Below are 8,594 nucleotides of genomic sequence, written 5' to 3'. Positions count from 1 at the left end.
TTGCGGTAAACACATTTCCCAAAGAACAAGAAGTTCAACTCTGATTGAAAGTTTCCTCCAAACTTTTCATGCCTCTAAAGATGTGCCATGCAGCTCATATTTAGAACTGATTGCTACATACTTTATTGTGCTGGTTCTGCTCAAGACCTTTGGTCTGTTTTGACCAAAATACCACTGCCATTATTTACAAAGCCCACTGAAAGTGCTTTATCTGAAGGCTCCTGTTTCAAAAAGAGGAATAGTGGGGGCAATAGGGGAGAAAAATGTGTTGTTTTCCAGATAAGATCTGAGTGTTTTCCAGTGCAACTGATTATGATGTGGCATGGCTCATTGTTCTGCTTACTGACTTATTATTAATAATTATAAGCTTTTGTATAAAGAATAAAGTGCCTTTGACATGCATCCATCATTGGGCACACGCTTGCAAAGATATGATGAACACAGGAATAACAGATCTTTCTTAGAGACTTGACATACATACTGTAAACTATAATGAGTCCATTATAGTTTACAGTATGTACACCAAGCCTCTAAGAAAGAGGCAATCTTTTCAGCCAGTGGGTAGCATCATACAATCTTACAGAGTGATGCTGGCACCAAAATATAAAATTAAAAATAACCAAGTCTTATATGATTTGATTAGTTACTCCGAGACTATGCATTGCTACTCAAAAACTATTGTTGTCAAAAATTTTGTCTTTAACACAATTTCTAAAAGAGGAATAAGTTACCAGTATTCCAACTCTATTAAAAGATAGAGATAGGTGGGGACTGATGTATTGCTCAAGAATTAGTAAATGAACAGCAAACTTTTCAAGAACAGCATTACACCATTCTCGACCATGCTTCTTATTACCAAACAGCCCAGTGCCTCTCCTTTTAAGTTCTTTGGTTTCAGGTCTGACCTTCTAGAAAAAAATGGTTTTTTTTCAGACATTTCATTACCAACTAGGTAACTTTATCAATGTCAGATACAGACCTCCCATAAACTGCCCAGCAGAATGGAAAATAGCCTAAGAGTGGGCAAAAAATGATACGGGTCATGATCATGGATGCACACTAAGACTAAATAAATATCAACCCGCCATGGAAAATCTCAAGGAAGAGCTTGAACAGACCATCACTCTTGAGCACCTTGAAAGGCTGAACTAGCACAGATGATGTTACCTAGTTTGGTAATGAAACATCTGCAAGAAAACAACTAAGATCAGAGATCACCAAGGACACCCTCAGTTCAACCCTAAACTACAAATATTCTCTTCTATCAATACTTCCCTTTATATTAATTGCTGACACCATCATTATTTGACATCTGATGAACAATTGTTACCATCTAGGTGGCACGGTTTTCACAGCAATAACATTTGAAAGGTACAGAAAGCAAACTTTGAAAAAATTACATGGGTGCCACAGATTAAATCAATCCAATTTCATACTTTCAAGTTAAAGTAAATTCTTCTGTCATTCTGAATTGTTGAGAAATCAGAGCACTGCTGCCAGAACAGCATATACCCAGCACTTTTGCTCTCTAGTATGGATGCTAGTTTTCAGGGAATGCTTGTATCTAACTGATAGCTGTAATTACCAGTGATAGCACTGTTTCCATGTTCAATATATTTGTTTTCGTAGATTTTCATGGGTGTAGGCATATTGGTCTTGTTGTATTCGGATCTTTTCCCGTGTAAGATTGAGATTGTCTTGGCAACGTTTCAGCGAGGTCTCACTCGCCATCTTCAGGCTGGGTTTTTTAGCCCAAAACCCAGCCTGAAGATGACAACTGGTTGGTACCCCTAACACCCCCTGGTGTGTGTGTTCTGTTACAATACAGCCTGTTGTCCCTTCAAATGGCTTCTACTGTAATGCCGTAAAATGGCTTCTTCTATACAGTGCAGTGGAGTTGCCATGGTAACGGCTTCACAGTACTCCACAAGAGGGCTCCCTCTGATAAGGGGGAAAATTCAACATTAGAAATTACATTTGGTCCAAATATTTTTCCCCTATAAATAAATAAATACCCAGACAATGCCAGGTTGAATATCAGCTAGTATGAAATAATATGAGTCTCCTCCAACTCCTACCTCACAAAGAGAGTTTTTATTAGGAATATAATTAATCACTCTCATGAATATAAATGATTTTTGCAATGTGAAGAAATGCCCCTTCTCTTATTCTTTCCTCTAGCATAAGCTTTTATTGCCAACATAGATCCAATTTGAACTGTGCCTGCAGGCTCTGAACACTGGGTGACCCCTGGTCTGCAGATCCTGTATCTTTCTGAATCTTTTTTTCTAAGAAATCCCACCTATTCTTCTCAACTTCTCATCTGCAAGGAGCTCATGGAGAGCAGGTTAAGATTTTCAGAACTGATCTAAGCCAGTTGTATCACTGATCTTATCTTCCCTACTCCCAAATTTTCAATACCCCCAAATGTTTTTTACATTAATTGAGGCTTTTATTGGGGGGAGGGATCTAGCACCATAAGTATAAATCACTAAATGTTGAAGAAAAATTTGAAATGCTATATTTTTTTTTAAAAAAATTGTAATGTAATGAAATTAATAAAACAATATCACTTTTAGCCGTGCATCTGCCCAGCAATATTAATCCTTATTTACTTCACATAAATGGTTGGGGTTTTTTTGCAATTCTTTGGCTACAGCTGGCCCCTTCAGATTAGGTTGGCTTGACTGCATCTTTAAGATGTCATATTTTAGCCATTTTTGTATATAAGCATAATGTTCCTCTTCCTTTGAGTTTTGCCATTTGCCTCTTTCTGGTGCTTTTTCCTGTAATGAGACACAGCAGAAAGCAGACTGCAGTCCCCATCTGTATGCAAAGCAACTCAGCTTGCTGTTCAGAAACTCCTTTTTCCTCTCTCCCAATCATCAGCATTCAATTGTCCTCCCATCAGTTCCAATCATTCTTTTTCACCAGCAGCAGCTCATCCAGTTTCCAGGTTAGCAAACTCCATTACTCTAAGATATACATGGGTAGCTGCAAACAGGCCACTGAAGAAATTCATCTTCCTCTGTCCAGACCAGATAGTCAAAGGAGAAGAAAAGAGAAATGTCACTAAAGCAAACTGAGGAGACGGAAACAAAAGCAAAATCTCATTCACCGTCAGCTTTAAAAATAATTAATCAGACAAAGCAAAACATCAGAGAGACATCTTCCCCTCTATGTCGTATGTGAAGGGTTACACAACATAGGAAGCATACCAAATGTTCAGTAATTTTTCCAGTTAAATACAATTCATACTGAAGACCTACACATTTTTGAGGCACTGTTTTTCCCCCTGCCTCTCGCAATTGTTGCTTTGCTACTAAACCCAGTACAATATTCAGTGTGTTTATCATACAATCCAATTCCATACACCAATGAGTAGCATTGAGATTTCAAGTGGAGGAAGAGAATGTAAAGTTCATCTGTGCTCAAGCAGACTACAAGTTGCTTTTCCCTAAAATCACCACCTTATTGTCAAAGAAGAAAAATGGAGAAAATCATGAAATTCCTGACATATACTGTATACTTTCCACGCTTTTTGCCCCAGAGTAATATCTACTGATAGAGCGGCATGGTGGCCTAAATTGTAAAGACTCTTACCTCCCATTCGAAAGGTTGAGCATTCAATACTAGGTAGCAAATGTTTCCTAGGACAATGGCCCCCAATCTTTTGGGCACCAGGGACCAGTTCCATGGAGAGAGGATCAGAGGGGGAGTGGTTTCACATGCTGCCTGCATCATGCAGATGGGACTTTGTTTATTTTGTGGCCCAGTTACTGACATGCTCCAGACCGATGCCGGTCCATGGACTGGAAGTTGGGAACCCCTGTCCTAGGGCACAAAGAAAAAAATATCTCCTGCAAACTCTGTGTGGCTTCAGGAAGGGCATCCGGTCAGTAAATGCTCATATCCATGCATTCGTCCCGACTGTACCCCAAATTAAGAGATTACAGTTGTAAATAGGAGGTTTTATTATCTAGCGATACTATTAGATTAGAATATATCTCACTCAATACTGCTTAGTAAAACAAGCAATAAAAATGATCTGAAAAATGATGGTAAAGTGAAAGAGAAATAGTACCAGAACAAATGGTCATAGAAATTACCATGTGCGTCTTAGATGAGCCTGATGTTGCAACACAAAGCATTCATTTTCCAACAAAATGAAATGATACAACAAACGTGGAGAAACTTGTAAATTCATTTTTGTCAACTTACCAGTGTTCAAGTGCAACATGAATGGGATTTCATGAAGAAGTAGGCAAGGGCTAAAGGTTATACAGGTAATCTTCAATTGACAGGTTGCTGCTTGTCTGAATAATGTTCTCACACGGTCCCTTTTGTGGAAGAGTGGGTTGTTAATTTGGTAACAGAGCACTTGGTTAGTGTGGATTATTTTTAAGTAGATTTGCATGTTTAATTTGCCATCATCTCCTCTTCTGAGAATATCCAATAAGCATAGTGTTTTCTTTTTCCTCTGTGATTTTTGTTTCCTTTAAACATGTGTCTTCTCTAGTTGTTCCTTTTTTATTTTGCTATAGGCCTTGTTTATATACCAGATTCATACTTTTGGCTTAGGGTGTGTCAAATTTTTCAATTTTCAATTTCCAAACATTGTGGGTGCTCAAAACTTGTGACATGCCTTGGGGATTGTAAAGAAATTTTTGTTTCTTTAATATAATTTAGATGCGCTTGGTAAGTACTTTAATTTCTAGATGTTGCATTACAATCTCTGCTAATAATCTTGAGAGTAGTGATCCATGATGTTCCTCCGATTTGTGGTATCTTTGTCCACCTGTCCATTACCTGAAAACAGGTAATGAAGCAAAAGTTTATGAGATTCTGGATATTTCAATCTTAATGTATTTGGTTAGATTGTATTTGTTTTGTAGTACCACTATCATGTTTTCTTTCACTAGTTCTGGATCTATGGATGTGAAGAGTGCTGTGACATTGAATGAAAACATTATTTCATCTTCTATTTTTATTGTCTGGAGGCACTGTATTGAAGAATTGCTAGAATATTCTCTCTCATCGGCTGGACACCTCTGCCCAAAAACTAGTCAGGGCAGGCTGGCTCCTACAACTGCTGGTACTTCCACAATATATCAGGCCACCTCTGCCTTTAGCAGAGGCAGCTGTTTTGTTTTGAATACTGATTTTATATTATACAATAGAGGACTATTTCTTCATTCCTGGCAAGGCTTATCTTAGCCCAGACTAGGAAAGGAAATATCTCTAAAAGTTCAGGAATAATAGCTTGTTAATTTTTTCCAGGAGTTTGCAAGGAAGATTGATCAAAACTACTTAAAACAAGTATATTCCAATTAAAAGAAACACATTGTATCAGTCAGCTTAATGAAATGCTGTCAGTTATTATACATCAAAGCAGACTGCATACTAATAAGGATATACTTTTATTCAAAGGACCTTGGATCTGCCAATCTATTAACTTTTTCTCTTCATGGGCTTCAAATTATCAATATTATTTACAGTAAATGGGCCAGTGGCCAAGGAAGTTGAAGGTTGAGAAGGCTACTCAATATGTTTATCCAGCAGTAAATCCTATTGACTTTTATAGAATTTGCTTCTGTGTAGAATGTGCAGAATTATATTATGAGCTACTCAGAGTTGGTTTGGAGTTAGGCAGAACTGAAATCAAATGAAATAAATAAATAATAAATACAATTTATAATGTCAAGAATGAAGTTGACTTCCGGTGGCACCGTAGGCGTTGAAGGACGTTCCTTTGGGAACGCCAGCCTCGTGATCGCGTTTAAGCTGCTAGAACAGCGTAAATCAGCTGTCAAGCGGCTTGAAAACTCTCCCCCGGGAAAAGAGGGGGAGAAGAGCAGTTGGGCAAGGGTAGTGTTCCCCATAGACCCCCAGGAGCAATTCTGGGGCTCGAAGGGTGAGAGCCCCCCAGCAGCCCGACAAGGCTCCGCATCTCGGGACGCTTCTGCTGCAGCAGAAACAAAACACCACGACCACCCCTGCAATCAATGTTTTAATCTACATTTGAATAAGAAGCAGGCAGAGCAAAGACAGGAGCGATTATAATTGCAAGTATAAACTTTAACTCCGACACAGTATCACTTCCTTCTGTGAAGATTGAGGAGAACAAAGGGTAATAAAGATGGGTTCTGCAAGTCAAAGGGTGTGATTAAAGCAAAAATTAAAAGGAAAGTATTTGTTAATTGTTTGTTAACATCATTAAAAGACTCAAGAGTTCAAGATTAAAGAAAACAGTTTTGGTTTACTAATGACCTATAAGATTTAACAAGTTTGGGGATTAAGTGGACTTTTTGGACTCAATAATTTGGTTGTTGGAAAGTGTGATTTGAATATTCAGAAATGCCTTCAAAACAAATTAAAATAAGTGCCTCTAAGAGTGCTGGAAGTCACCCAGCCCAGCCACCTAAATTGCAGTCTTTATTATCTTTAGCGGATACACAAACAGTGACATTTGAAACTCTCCAAGGCCCTTTAAAAGCACAAGCCTCATTTTTGCAAGAAAAAATTACATCTGCCCTTAAAGATGTGTCTGATGAAATGTCTGAAATTAAGGACTTAATTCAAACCCGCAATCAACAAATAAGAGAGGATATATTGGATGCGTTTAAGGGTTTGTTTGCTTTTGTAACATCATTGGACGACAGGGTGGAAGAAACTACTCAGTCTAATGTGAATTTGGAGAATAAAGTTGATGAGATTCAAATCAAGATTGAAAAATCAGAGGCAGAAGTTACAATGATACAATACAGAGCGATGGAATTTGCTTTGAGAATAAGAGGCCTGAAAGAAGATAACCAAGAAAATTTGAAAGAAATCTTTACAGAAACTTTCACTCAGTTAAGTGGTGAACCAAAAGCAGAATATGATTGGCAGATTGAAAAAATGTATCATGTTAATTCATGGATTGCCAGATAGAGACAACTACCAAGAGATATTGTAATCTACTTTGTTACCAGGAAAACAAGGAATGGAATATTACAAGCGACTTACGAAAGCAAACTACGGGTGGCAGGACAGGAGGTGGCAGTACTGAAGGAAATTCCTTATAAAATATTGAGATCCAGAAAGGATTATGCATTCCTAGTTGATGAACTTAGAAATCGCCAGATACAGTATAGATGGGATGCCCCAGCCGGATTGGTGGTGAATTATTTAGAAGAAAGATATTGTCTTAATTCAGTTTGGAAGGCAAAAGATTTTTACAGTAATGTACTAAAGGCTGGACATCCACCATCCCCAGGATAAATCCAAAAGAAGAATCAGAAAAATAACAGGATATGAGATAGTAAAAAAGGTTATCCACTTAGAACTCTATATTACAATTTTAAATGGGTGATTATATAATTATGACCATTATGGCACAAAATATAGATAGAGATGGACAAATGGGAGAACTTACAATAGTTTTTGCTGGGAAGGATAATAGTAGTAAAATGAAACTCTTGTTTAAGTTTTTATTTTTTCTTTAAATGATACCAAGATTTTTTAAAAAGGGAAAAAAAGAAGATGCAAATATGGAAGAATGGTAGAAAGGTATTGATAATTTTGTCTAATAATGATGGGAATATGGAAAAAGATTTGGGTAAGAAATGAAAAATGTATGCAAGATTAAAACTTGATTGAGAGTTTTTATAAGATGTTTTATAGATGGTCTTTAGATCTTAAAAAGTTAGCTTGTGTGTATCCCAATTTATAATTTAAATGTTGGAAATGTGATTGTGTTGATGGTATGTATTATTATGTATGGTGGATTGGTAAAGAAGCTAAAGCATTTTGGATAAAAATATGGTGGATTATTTAAAATATTCTTAAAAAGAGGATAAAGTTCACTCTTAAGTTGTTTTTGCTAGGTATAATTACAGACTGTACAATTATAGAGACTAATTTGATTCTGAATTTGATAATGGCGACAAAATTGCTGGAAGAAGGAAGAATTGCTTACTATTCAAGATTGGACGTTAAAAGTAGTTAATTTAGCAGAGACGGCTAAAATTTCAGCAAATTGGAAAGACTATTCAGAGGAGAAACACAAGTTGGAATGGAGAACATGGATTGACTATATTCAAATAAACATTGGACTAAACTTCAATTAGCTTATGAATGAATAAGGAATGTTATAGTTTATCCAAATTTAGCTTAATAAAAGGGGAGTTAAAGTATAAAAGAGAGGTAAGATGTTATAGTTAGTTAGCTTATGTTAGTGTTTGATTGTTAAATGTTTATACCCTGTATTTTGCTCTGGGAAGTTGGGGGGAGGGAGGGGTGGAGGGGTGGCAGGGTTGGGGTGGAGGGAGGGAAGGGGAAATATCTGTAAATTCTACTAAAACTTTTCAATTAAAAAAAGAATGAAGTTCTAGAATAAAATTTTATTAGATTTGAAAACATGTGACTATGTAGCCTAATGGTGAAGACACTTGCCTCCCATTCGAAAGGTTGTGAATTCAATCCTAGATAGTGCCAGATGTGTCTCGCTTAGGACGCAGAGAAACTATCTACTGCAAACTCTGTGTAGACATCAGGAAGGGCATCTGGCCAATAAACAGCCAGCTCCATTCAACTGCCCCAACTCTACCGTG

Source organism: Natrix helvetica (genome assembly GCF_964273705.1).
Source record: "Natrix helvetica genome assembly, chromosome: 3".
In the NCBI taxonomy this organism is placed as follows: Eukaryota; Metazoa; Chordata; class Lepidosauria; order Squamata; family Natricidae; genus Natrix; species Natrix helvetica.
This window is presented reverse-complemented; position numbering follows the sequence as displayed.